Source organism: Nomascus leucogenys, chromosome 15 (assembly GCF_006542625.1).
Source record: "Nomascus leucogenys isolate Asia chromosome 15, Asia_NLE_v1, whole genome shotgun sequence".
NCBI lineage: Eukaryota > Metazoa > Chordata > Mammalia > Primates > Hylobatidae > Nomascus > Nomascus leucogenys.
The window spans coordinates 91,904,180-91,918,168 of NC_044395.1; the positions used below are offsets into that span (position 1 = coordinate 91,904,180).

The 13,989-nt window shown below is 31.2% G+C and overlaps 1 protein-coding gene across 6 annotated transcripts in view; it reads right to left on the reverse strand.

Annotated features, from left to right (window-relative positions):
• Positions 1-13,989, reverse strand: part of IMMP1L (inner mitochondrial membrane peptidase subunit 1) — a 98,837-nt gene that overhangs the window by 62,471 nt on the left and 22,377 nt on the right. The window lies entirely within an intron of this gene.

The window sequence follows — 13,989 nt, forward strand, 5'->3', positions numbered from 1 at the left end:
ATATATACACATTATACATGTATGTAAATATATTATATATGTATATATATGTCAAATGTTAATTAAGACCATCAGTTTACATAAATTCATTCATTCTAAAGTATAAGCAATCACAGAAATGATTTAATGTCATTAATGTATTTTTGTTCCAATAGAGGAACAGAGTTTGAGAATAAATTAGCATTTAAAGAAGTGTTCACATTAAGAAAGGGTGAGCAGAAACAAGTTAGGGAAGGAGAAAACAAATTACATCATAGTTTTGCCACATTTACCTTCATTTGGGCAAGAAAAAATAGTAGATTTTGACATTTCTGAGACCTTGGAGATGTTCAAAGTCAAGAATACTTACACAAAATCCATTTTCCCCACAGAATGATGCACAAAAAGTAACTGAGAGATATATGTCCACTTAAGATCCTAGGTAGAAGTTATTGTGACAAGTAGAGAACAACAAAGACTCATTATGCTGAGTAGTATATACTCTGCTCAATAGCTAAATAATTCAAATTCACTCTCAAACAGCAGAGTCTCCATCAAAGTAATTCAAATTCCTGCCATTTCAAAATCACCTTCAGGGCTGCTCACGAATTGTTCAAATCCATAAGTGTTAAATCTACTGTAAGATTTGTATAGAGATTTTTGTTTTCTAAAACTGCAAACTCAAGGCACTCATACCCCCATAATCTATGAAGATTTTATTAAAACCTGTTTATTTTGAATTAAAAAATTAGCTGGGCATGAGGTGCACACCTGTAGTCCCAGCTACTTGGGAGGATTACTTGAGCCCAGGAGGTTAAGGCTGAGGTGAGCCATGATCTTACCACTGCACTCCAGCCTGGGCAACAAAGCAAGACCCCGTCTCAAAAAGAATTAGAAAAAAACACCAAACTTGTTTATTTTGTTTCATTAGCAGAGGAAATAACTGCCATTACTTTAAGGTTTAAAGCAGTGAATACTGCTTCAAATTTGACTGGAGCATCAAAATAACATGAAAACCTAATATCAACCAAAATTAAAAACTAAAAATCCAAATTCCCAGGCTCCCTGTGATTCCTATGATTCTCATCCTACATAACAGAGCTAATGAAAGAGAATCTCTGGGAACTTGGCTGCAGATTCTACAGTTTTAATAAGCTCCCAGGAAGGAAGTCCAGTAAAGGACTTTATCCTGTCCTTTAAGACCACCGACACATACTCGATATTTTCAGAGACTTGACAAAATTTACCCATTCATTATCTTTAAAGTAATGTTAACTTTGGGATAATTCCATAAATTTTCATCAAGTAAACATTATAATGCTAATACTTCAATGTATTTCATTAGTCCATTGGTATTTTCTGAATTTCACATTTTTACATATAACCAAAATTGAAACTCACCTTATGTTTATAAAGAATAAGCAGTTGATCATTTTAATATAACAAAGCATCACCTTCCAAAAAGTAAAATACCAAAACATCCACATTCATTCACCAATAATACAACCATTAAATGATCTATTTCAAAACAATATAGCAGTTGTATGAATAACAGTGGAAGAATATTAATTCAAAAAGAAATATCATTTAGCATTATCATAGGCTAACCCTCACTGTGCCACACAGTTCATGAACGGCTTTTAGAGAGATCAGCCTCCAACTCCTGGGCTCAAAGAATCCTCCCACTACAGCCTCCCGAGTGTCTGGGACCAGGGACGGGTGCCACCATGCCCAGCCCCATCCTATTCTTTTGTTATACCTGACTTATTCTTTCTAAAAAATTTCTTCTCATTTCATCCTATATCCCACTTTCTTATCTCCAAAAATAATTCCCTTAAGTCTTATTGACATCATGAGTTGCCTGTGCTGCAAATTAGTACCTAGCTTAAGATAAGCCAAATTTCTTATAAGTTATCAACAGATATTAAAATTCAAATAACCTATATTTTTATGAAAGGAATGTATACCATTGAGAAGATCTTCTGTTTTATGTTGAATTTACTTCAGATGAGTTTATTTGAGACTTTTCAAAGAAAATAACCATCTCTAATCAAATAAGAATGACCCCTAGAATGGAGAAGGAAAAAATACTAACTCTCAAGAGCAGTTCAGTAAACACCTGAATAAAAAGTAAAAAAGTAAATACTGACCAGGTTTAATAAAAGCTTCCAGACAAATTCTGTTTTGAATGCAAAACTACTTTTAAAAATAAATATATAATACTATAAACTACCACAGAAAGTTATGCTGAGATAATAGCCCACCTGGCAAAATAACGTGAAATTACACATAAACCAAATATTTTAGATTTAAAATAAGTAATTTTATTATGAGGATAAGAAAAAGATTTTAGTCCATTTACTTCATGGATAGCTTTTTTCATCATAATAAAATAAAAATTTTTCCAAACAGCAAACATACAAATAGAAGGCAAAAGTTGTCCTTTATAAAAGTAACACAATGCAGTTTACTGGAAATATTGGCAAGCTTTCTCATCCATTCATTCAAAATGTGGTAAAAGTTTGGAAATACAATTTGAAATACAACAGCTTGGAATCAGTTAAACCAAACCCGGGAACTCTGTATAAATTTATTATATTTGCTGGCTTTTCTACTAAAGACTTTATATGGAAAAGAATAAAAGATACTACACATAAACAGAGGTGGTAGTACATTAATGGTGTACATCAGGTATAAAATTGATTATATTTTAATTATTTTTATAATTTCAAGAAAATAGTCACCTATATTTAGTTAAAATGTTAAAGTTTAAAAACATTTAGACTGAGGCTGTATAATTTATTTTTTAAAAGATACAGCTACTAAACAAAAAAGCTATGAGATAAAAACCAAGTTCTATGAATAAATATTTTAAAATTAAATACTCTAAGATCATAACACTGACAACACTAATTATCTTTTCTAGTCTTGGCAGTTACATTGCATACTGTTTGGGTGACTGATGGGATAATTTCACTTCATTTTCTCTCAGTTTATATTGGATCGTGTTAGAGAAAAATATTAAAATAATTAACACCTCTAGCCAAAGTACTTGATAAAGTTTTTAGCTGAAATAAAAGCTAAAAAAATCAATTAACTAACGCACTTATTTTTAAGCACACAACTAAACCTCCATCTAAAGGAAAAGTTACTAAGAATCACTGATTTTTAAAAATAAGTTATTCAGTATTCCTATTTACTCTATACTTTTATATATTAAAATCATATACTTTCACCAAAAGCCCTTTCATCAGCAGTTTCAGCTAGCATTACCTTCATTACAAAAAATACAGGTGTTTATATATTTCAAATTATGTTTTATTCACCAAACACATTTCATCAGTAGCAACTGAAGCAGTCAAAAACAGGTAAAACATATGACAAAACAAACTATTTCAATGCCTTACAGCTAGACTTTTTGATTAATTTCATAGTGGCTCTATAGCCAAAAGAATATAAAAGTATTTAAATTAATATTTGATCTCAAATATGAATTGTTACCAATAGTAAATAATTTGTCATTCAACTAAAAAAACCAAGACATCATTGATCAACTTTTCTATTTCAATAGCTTAATACATTTTGAATCATATAGCTTAGTTTGTACATGTCTTGCATAATTTTAAGTCACATAGCTTAAAATAAGGTTACATATTCTAAATAATAAAGAGCATATTCTTTGCCTTGATCACCTGATTTTTTGTTGTTGTTGTTTATAAAATTAATCACAGTTAGCAGGGCAGAAATAGCTTTGAGCTTCATGAATGACATCCAAGAGATGGGAAAGGATTAGTTCTCAGTTGCTGCCAGTTATAGCGCCAGGTGGCTTTTTCTGCAGTGAAGGTGTTACCGATAATCCCATTACACTGGTACTAAATCTTGCAGACATCAAAATTATCACCAAGGTTCCTTTTCATCCTATCCTTTCCAAATGACTGGAAGTCGCTTCACCTGAAAGAAGTCAAATCCACATGCAGCTGCTGTTTTAGCCGGCAGCAAACTCCCTGAGAATGTCAGTCGTGATTCAATTTTGCTGTGCTGGTGGCCCCCTATTCCCTGTCCAATAATACATCTGTTAAAAAATCCTACAGCTACAAATCAAGTTTAATCCTACCAGGGACCTCATGTTGGTCTTGTCTTCCAAAAAGGCAGCAGATTCTGCTGTCTATCTCTGCTAGTATCTAGGGAATACCCTTTAAATCCCAGCCCTACTTAGAAGAATAAGCTAAGGATCACAAAACATGACCTCAAAAACCCTGATATGACTATATTCTGACCCAGAGGCATTCATTCTAGGTGAAGATTAGAACTTTGCATAATAAGATTACACAGCAAGTGAATGATATCAAGGGACTACCCATATGCAGCCGCCTGGTTTTGTATAGAGAGCCTGTGCTCTGCAATATGCAGTGCAGACGAAAAAGAGCTTGGTCTTTCTAGCTGAAATAAAATAGATTCACATAAATTAGTTGGCCATTTCCAGATTTCTAAATCCCCTATTACATCTTTTATTGACAGCTCCTGTGAGGATAGCACAAATGTTATTCCTTTTTATTCTGTGCTTCTATAACAATCATGCTCTGTAATTGAAATGTACATAGATTATGTCTAGAAATTAACATCTTGTTTGCTGTAATCTTGGATTACAATTGACTGTGTACATAATAAAATTAGGAAATCAATGGACAGATTTATCATCTCCAAGAAACTAGAGGTATTGTTTAAAGAATAGTTTAACATTTTGTGCCAACACTTTAAATGCAGGAGTCACAGGGAGTAGTCAACAAAAATGTGAGTCCAAGAAAACAGCAGGCATTGGCTAATAACTAAAAATTATATTACATAAAATTAGGTCATAGCCCTCGAAATTTAGAAAATGTGAAAAACTCAGAGATTTCACAAATATGGTTTCTCTAACTCATACTTGTGCAGTCAATTATATATGAACATTTTAAATAAAATATGTATGCCTACAGTATTTTATATAAATTTCCTTGATCATTTTATAACTATGCTTTAAAATATTTTAATCAATTCAAATCAATTATAATTCAAGGTTTTATAATTCTTAACTATATGTTTTTAAAAGTTATCAGTGAAGAAATCTCTCCTCACATTTAAATATGTACAGAACATTTTAAATGTATAGAATTCTAGAGAAATTAGGAAAATGATATTTTATAATCAGCTTCTTCCACCCATGACATATACAGCTATACCAGCTTATCTAAGCAAATTTATATGAAAAGACAGATTCATATACATTTACACAAACATCTGTCCAGAATAAATCTGAGGATGTCAAGATGTTGTAAGTTTTACATAAAAAAAAAAAAAAGTACTAAGATTTGCCATGGAATTCTTGTAAAACTAAGCTCCTAAGTATACTTGCAATATGGCTTGACAAGTTTGATTTGCCTACAATTTTTGAGGAACACTCCACATTTATTACATTAGTCATTATCGCCTCATCATTACAATCTCTTTAAACATATCTGTACAATGTCTGATAAGTACTCAGAAGTCAGGTGACACAATTAGATTTTATGTATCACACAGAAAGATATAAGCCAATGGTATCAGTGCTATACAAAACTATGTAATTTCAACTACATAGTACATGAATATTCTTTGGTTACCTTGACTAGGATTATTACTAGAAAAATGAGAAATGTAAAAAGTACATATTTTTGTTATGATGTTTTGTTAAAACTGTGTAATACTTTAGAACTATACTGTTCAATAAGGTGGCCACTAGCCTTATGAGGCCACTTAAAAGATGACTAGTCCAAATTGACATGTACTATAAGTATTAAACACACACTGGACTTCAAAGACTTAATACAAAAGAGGGAAAGTATTTTGTTAATGTTTATATTGATTACGTATTGAAAATATTTTGGTTATAGTTGATTATGATCCATATTATGTTTCTAATGGACAGTACCACTTTAGCAGGTCTTATATTTTCCTATGTTCCTAAGCCAAATGAAATGGTGCAACTAATAAAAATGCAGAGGGTTAATTATGGAAGAACAAACATTCCAGTGTCAAATCTGGTAGATAAGCTTAGTAAAGAAAGTATAATATCCTGTCATTTTAGCTTCTACTTCATATTTTCAGTTTAAGGATGGTGGTGGAAGAAGAGAAGACCTGCCAAACTGCTGACCATCAATGTATAAAAAAAGAATGATGTGATGTAGTTACAAAATGCTTTAGTCCAGTAAATATAGGTTTTTAAAAAAATTGTCTGGAGCAATTTCATAAAAGACTAGTGAGGTCTGTGTTACTTCCTCATTGAGCTCAAAAGATAGCAACTTCAAAAAACATGTTTGGATCTAGAAAGGGATAAACTTTTTTCTATGGTGTTATTATAATTGGTTACACTCAAATTTTTAAAGTACATTTAAGTAATAACTACAGAGATCTGAGGCATTTAGTACACTTCAGAATATTCACAAAATAAAAAGATCAACATTATAAATTATTAGTAGGCTGCTTTTCTATTAGTCTTTTGATCGTATCATCAATGAAATTATTTTAAAAATCCTTTAATAAAAAGGGTTTATAGAAATAAGTAAAACTGAAAAAATTTAATTCAGGAAATGTAATTATTCATTTAGAATGACTAGACAACTGATGTTATACAACTAAAACACAAAGTTTATCTTTGTCACACATTGGAATATGATTTTAATATAAACATGTTCTTAAGGTACTAACTCATTTTAAAAGTTGCTTTTTCATAATAATTCCTTTATAATATCTATCTGTAATACTGAGGCTAAAGATGAAATTGAAATATGAGTATCAATAAATAAGATGAATAAAATTTAAATCAATTTTTTATGACCTAGTCATGCTACTTATTTTTAGCCTTTTACAATTATGTAGGTTTATTCCTTTTCTGGTTACAAGTATCACATAGACATTACACATACACACACACAAAAGCAAAATAATAACAAAAAAACTTTCTAACCATCAATAGATGAGTGCAATGATATTCAGTCTGAGTTAATCTCCAGACATCCAAATTCATGAATAAAAATTCATCAGTTTTAAATACACTGAGCCTATTAAGCAAGAACAAAAGCATATGCACAAAAGAGCTTTTAATATATTTCAAAGCCCACAAGAGCCATGGTCTCATTAAAATTATAAATTACACAAACATGGAATGAAGATTCAAACTGCAGTGCAGCTAAGCAGATTACAGAAAACCCCGCGTTCCATATGATAACACACCATGGCCCTCCCAGATGGGGGCTTGGAACAAAAAGGCCATCACCACAGCTAGGGAAAACCTCCTTGTGATCTCTGGTTTCTGTTCAGCAGATGACAGCCAAATAATATGTTGATTATTCTGTTTGTGCTGCTAAGCTTGTAAGATGGAATAAAGCGATATGATCTATTGTGAACCCAATGCTAATGTGTTGCTCCACTCATAAATAATATACTGAATTTATTTTCAAACTATCTCTTATCTGAATTTCAGTTTTTAAATGCATGAATTAAAATAAAAGCCAGGATAAAATAATACTTAATTTGATGCTTTAAACTAAAAAATGCAATTGGCAAGTGAAAAATATCTAAATGCTTAGTGAAGAGTTATTACAATCACCTTTCTTTAATTTCAGCACTGTAATGGGAGACAAAAAAACACGTTTAAATAGGCAATTACTTTCATTAGGAAATATAAATATAAAATTACGTAATATAATAATCGTGAAGTTAATAATATACATTATGGACAAGATAAAAACTAAAATATCAGGGCATGCAAAAACACTTTTCTACAACATCATAGCCCATAATCAGAACATATAGTGAATGCATTTTTGAACAATAAAAAGAATAATTGAAGACCTCATAAATGTTCATAACTTGCACAAGAAATCTTACTTAAAATTTAAAAGAAGTTTATAAAAATAATTTTCAAATAGCTAGCATTTTATTTTGATTTGGTGACAAAAGTTAAAACCTAATTTTTCCCTCAATTTAAAAAAAAACGGTATATTTAAAATCCTAAGCTTTAAAGATGATGCCCAAATGAAGTAACAGGGATTGTGTCTGTGAATACAAAATTATGTATTTCATGAATAAACTTACTTACGAATACTATTGCTTAAAATATTAAAAATCATAACATTTAACTCTTCACCCCAAAATTCCTCCCTTAATACTCTAGTAGACTCTCCTTAAAGGCAAACAAACAACTGAAGTAGTACATTAAAACTGCATATAAGGTGAACATGAATCAACACACTGTTTTCTTAAGGGAGTATTTTATAGACAGTACATAATTATGGTCATCGGCCTAAGTCCACCTCATTTTTTCTGTCTCCAGATACAAACTGAGTCCAAAAGCACTGCAAAACTCCATAATATGTAAATACAGACTGAAATTTTAAATCTAAAGGTAAAGCAAAAATGCTTTTAAAGAAAAACTAAGAAGATAAAACATTCTTGAAGTAGATAAATATTTCTTAAACAAGAATTAAAAAGCACTAAACATCAATGATGAACTAGACTACTTTAAAGACATAAACTTCTGTTCATTAAAAGCACTATTAGGAGAGTAAAAAGACAAACCTCATAGAAGAAGAAATAGTTGAAATACCTATCATCAATGAAGAACTCATATTTTGAATATATAAAGAACTCCCACAAATCAAAGGAAATGACAGATAGGCTAACAGAAAAGTGGGCCAAAGAAGTGAACCAGAACTTCACAGAAGAAAATAACCAAACAGCCAATATATATATGAAAAAGTACTTGACTTCATTAATTGGGGAAATATAAAGTAAAATCGTTACGGTATACTACTTTGTACCCACCAGAATTGGAAAAATGAAAAAGATGGGTGGAAAAAAACGAGTGTTGGAAACACGTGGAGCAACTAGAACTCTCTCGCATACTATAAATATAGCCTGATACAAACATTTTAGAAAACTGTTCACCATTGTTGCTTAAAGCTGAACATATATATGTTGCTGACCAGTAATTTTGCTCCTAGATATATCACCAAAAGAAATGTGTAGATACATAACTCAAGAAATACATATTAGAATGTTCATAATAGCATTATACAGAAACCACGCAAACATCCACTAACAGTAAAATGGATAAATAATAGTTACATATTCACAACTACATGCAGCAATAAAAACAAACTACAACTATGTAGATAAATCTTAAGACACAATGTTGAACAAAGGAAATCAGACACCAAAAATTATACTGTATAGTTTCCTATATATAATACAAAAACAAGAAAAATGAATCTTTCCTATTAAAATTCAAGGCAGTGATTATCCTTGTTGGGGGAGGGGACATGGTGACTGGAAGGGTGCATGAAGGTGTCTTCTGGAGTGCTGACAATGTTCTTTTACTTTATCTGGGTGCTGGTTATATGGGTATATTTGGTTTACAAAAAATTCATTAGGCTATCCACTTACAATGTGTGCACTTTTCTGCATGTGTAGCTTTCTTTAAAGAAGGCACTTTTACATAAAAACACACAGATGTACAAAGATAGTCAAAATCCTTGTCATAAGAAATTTAGGAACTGACATGTATATAATCTAAGGGTGAAAACTGAGGGTTCTTACCGTATCTATTTGAACAACCAAATTTTCAACTACATAGTTAACTTCCTGGATGCTTATAAATGGAAGACATTTCTAACATTCACCCTATTATCTTCCCCTGATCCCAATCATGTATTCAGAGATATCCAGTCTTCGTGTTGGAAGTAACTGATATTGCTATTATAACACAGCTTTTAAAATAGTCTCAGGACTGAAGATTTGCCTTTATATGTGGGAAACTAAAGTGGTACAGAATACAGTATACAGAATATATGCTTGCCGTTTTTGCTCTTCCTCCCAAATTTCATAAGCATTAGTTTGTTAATCATGAATGTGTATTACTTAATTTAATAGCATTCCTTGAAAACTTTCATTTTAATTTTTCAATGAAATTAAAATATAATTTACTCTTTAATAACAATACTATACACATTAAATAAAGCTTCATGATAATCTGATAATAAAATATACATCTCATATCTCCCAATTAAATATTTCCCTTGTTTCCATACTAGAATCAATATATGATTTATAATACTTTTTTTTTTTTTTTTTTTTTTTTGAGATGGAGTCTCGCTCTGTCACCCAGGCTGGAGTGCAGTGGCGCGATCTCGGCTCACGGCAAGCTCTGCCTCCCGGGTTCATGCCATTCTTCTGCCTCAGCCTCTCTGAGTAGCTGGGACTACAGGCACCCACCACCACACCCGGCTAATTTTTTGTATTTTTAGTAGAGACGGGGTTTCACCGTGGTCTCGATCTCCTGACCTCGTGATCTGCCCACCTCAGCCTCCCAAAGTGCTGGGATTGCAAGCGTGAGCCACCGTGCCCGGCTAATACTTTTTTTCTTATATTGAAAAGATGCTTTAAGAGATAAGCTAGGAAAGATCATCCAAAGATTATTATAGTTTATGTTTAATTTGTATAACAAATATTTATTTATTCACTGCTTACTATCTGCCAGGCTCTAGGGAAAATAGAATAAAAATAGCTAATTTTACAGTAAATATAGCAGGCTTGCCCCTTTCTTTCACTCTCATTTGATTTACAAATAAAACTATTTTCAACTACTAACATATTAACATATTCAAAAGTTAAAACTAATCTAAAAGATATATATAGTAAAAGTCCCATCTTCCCTGTTTTCTTCTTCATCCCCACAAAGATTCAGATTTTGCATAAACTTCCAGATTTTGTTATGTAAATATAAGCAAATATGAATATATGGTTTTATTCCCCTCCCAATTTACACAAAAAGTACCTTACTGTACGTTGTTTTGAATTCTGCTTTTTCCAAATAACAATGGTATGTGAAAAACTTTCCAAATTTTCATATAGAAAAAAACCCACTTTTTTTAACAGCTGTAGAGTATTTCATTGTATAGTTATGTCATAGTTCATTTAACGAACACGTTGCCAATAGACGCTAAGGAATTTCCAATCTTTTGCTACCACACACAAAGCTACAATGAAAACTCCTATACATATGTTATTTTTAAGTACACACAAGAATTTCTGTAATAAATTCCCAAAATTGGTACTGAGATGAGGTAAATGCATTGGTCTTTTTCTAGAAATTGCCAATTTGCATTCCACAGGAGTTGCATCATTTTGCACTTCCACAACATAATGCATCTCCGATTTATCCTGAAAAAAAGCTATTCCTCTCTCCGGGCCTCTAAAATACTTTGTTTATAAGGCAATTTCCAACAATGTGCTCACCGCAATAAACTACATAAAGCTCTTGGTTTTTTTTTTTCCCAGATGCAAATGTAAAATTTGTTGACTTAGTAAGGTTAAAAGCAAATAAATTTTCAAATTAAAAAACAAACCTCATATAAACTCAGTAAATCAGCATATTAATGCCTAAATGTGCTGGGATAGCAACTGTTTGTCTTTCTAATATCTCCTGTGCTCCAAAAACAAATATATTCCCTATTCCAGTTTTTTAAAAAATTCACATTCAATAGTTTATAAATGGATACGAAGTCAAATGCATTTCACTTCTAAATGAATGTTTTCCTAAACCACTTAAATGTTTTCATGAAGTCAAATCTGTGTTACTTCTATATTTTTTTAAAGCCATAATTTCAAAAGTGATTTAACCTTTATAACTGCCATTTTTAACAGGTAGTATCTCTAATGTATTATTTTTATTTCAATGTCTATCCTATCAAATATTTAATAATTAGAAAACAAACACCAAGTCCACTGGACTTCCTATTTGAAGTCATACTTAAGTAAATCAGTTTCAATAAGCCTACAACTGTTTAGCTGGAAAACATGTAAATGATCATATTTATTCCCCAAATAAGGATACACAACCTATGTTGCATATATATTAGACGGAAATCAGTCGGTCAGACAGAAATCAGTCTGAGGTTATCTCAATACCCTGTAAAAACAAAGTGGCTAGACTAGTTGCTGATGCCAAAATGAATTTTAAAATGCTAGCACACATTCTCTGCTCTTACAGTCAGCAGATGTGAAAGAACCATACTTAAGCTCTCACCTAAGTAATACATAATGTTAGGCAAATGCGTTGATTTTAAATATGAGTCAAACAGAAGGCACTGACAACAAAAAGCAAGAATTACCTAACAAATGTAAAAGAAAACAAAACAAATGAGAAAACACATCACAGTAGCTCTAAGGACAAAAAAGCTTATCAGGCTAGGATAATTTAGAAGAAAACAGTCCAACACAGCATACAATTCTGAGGAAATCACTTTAATTCTGTAAAATGACTGATGTTCACAGTAACAACTCAGAGCCATTATAAAAAAACTTAAAAGTGTATTCCATTTAAGAGAACAAAGACGTACGTTTTTCTGATGAAGTACTCAAAGTAAAACGTCTCAGTTAAAATCAGAATATACAGTGGTTGCCCTTTAGAATATGAACTGTGATAAAGTGCAATAACATTATGGGGGCTTTAGATGTGCAAATTTTTTTTCTTGTAATGACCTTTCCTTGCGATAGACATGCAACTTTCTATGCTAAGCCAGTTCTTAGTTAATAGCCAAAAGAATATCTGATTTTTTCTGCAAGCTATTTAGGCATATTTTCACTTAAATGACTGCAACACTCAAGAAAAGTCCTGATTTCATTTTACTTTAAGTTGTAACTGCCAAAGTAGATAGGTTAGTCTGGTTTCTAGCTCCAATTTGCTAAATGGCCTTGTTCAAGGGACTCAGTCTCTCTAGTCCTTAGTTTCTTCATCAGTAAAGTGAAGGAGTTATAGAAGGCATGACATGTTACTAAATAGAATAAGTGTGCTAACAAAGTGAAACAAAGAGTTACTGCATTAGGTCCTGTATCTACATCAATACTATAACTAGATCTATCTATATGTACTCTATATTTAAACTATCTCAAACTATATGTCACTTTACTATATATGTAAGGCCTACAATAAAAGAAATGATAATCATTTTAGAAACTTCCCCAACATTTAATATTGTTACTGTCAGGATATAAACAAATGTACACATGATATGTAACCAGGATATTTTTTAAAACACATTCTCAGCAATGTCATCAAATACTAGAAACAACTCAATGATCTACCAACAGCAGAATGGATGAATAAATTCTGGCACATTTAATTCAAAGAGATAATACATAACAACAAAAATGAATGAAATAAAACTACACATAACTACATGGATAACTCTTCAAAACATAATACTGAGTAAAGGAAGAAAGAATACACGATTCATAAAGATTAAAAAGAGGCAAAAAAAAGTAAACATACTGCTTAGGAATACACATAAAGTGACAAAGTTATATTAAAAATTGTATAAATAATTACCATTAAAGTCATGATACTGGTTACCTCTAAAGAAAAGAAAGTATATCAAGAGTTTCTGGGATGCCAGTAATACTCTATGGTTACAAAGATGTATGCTAAATATTTAATTTATAATTATTCATTGTATTATATATTTATGTTCCTGTATCACATTTTACAACAAGTTATAATTATATACTTTCTAAAATAATACTAATATATTTTTATAAAAAGGAAGGATTCCTTTCTGCTGTCAACAATTTCCTTGATCTACATTTCTAATTTTTAATGCAATATTTTAATAATGAAGAAACAAGTTACTATGCCTAATTCTCCACAATCCTAATTAAAAGTAGATTTCAGAGGCTTACTTAATAGCTACAAAATAATACCAGGCCTTTAAATAATATAAGATCAGTTATCCTGCCAGATCTTGGCTTAGCAGCTCCATGTTGTTTCTGTCTGTCATTCTTCTTTTCAAGAAAATGCATGCTCATTAATTCCAAATGATATTCAGGTAATAATTTGAGGCATGCTGCATTTCAAAAAATACAATAGCTTAGCCCTAAGGTAGGAAGAAACACACTTCTAACTTTCACACATTTTAAAATAATTTTAGGAGCACT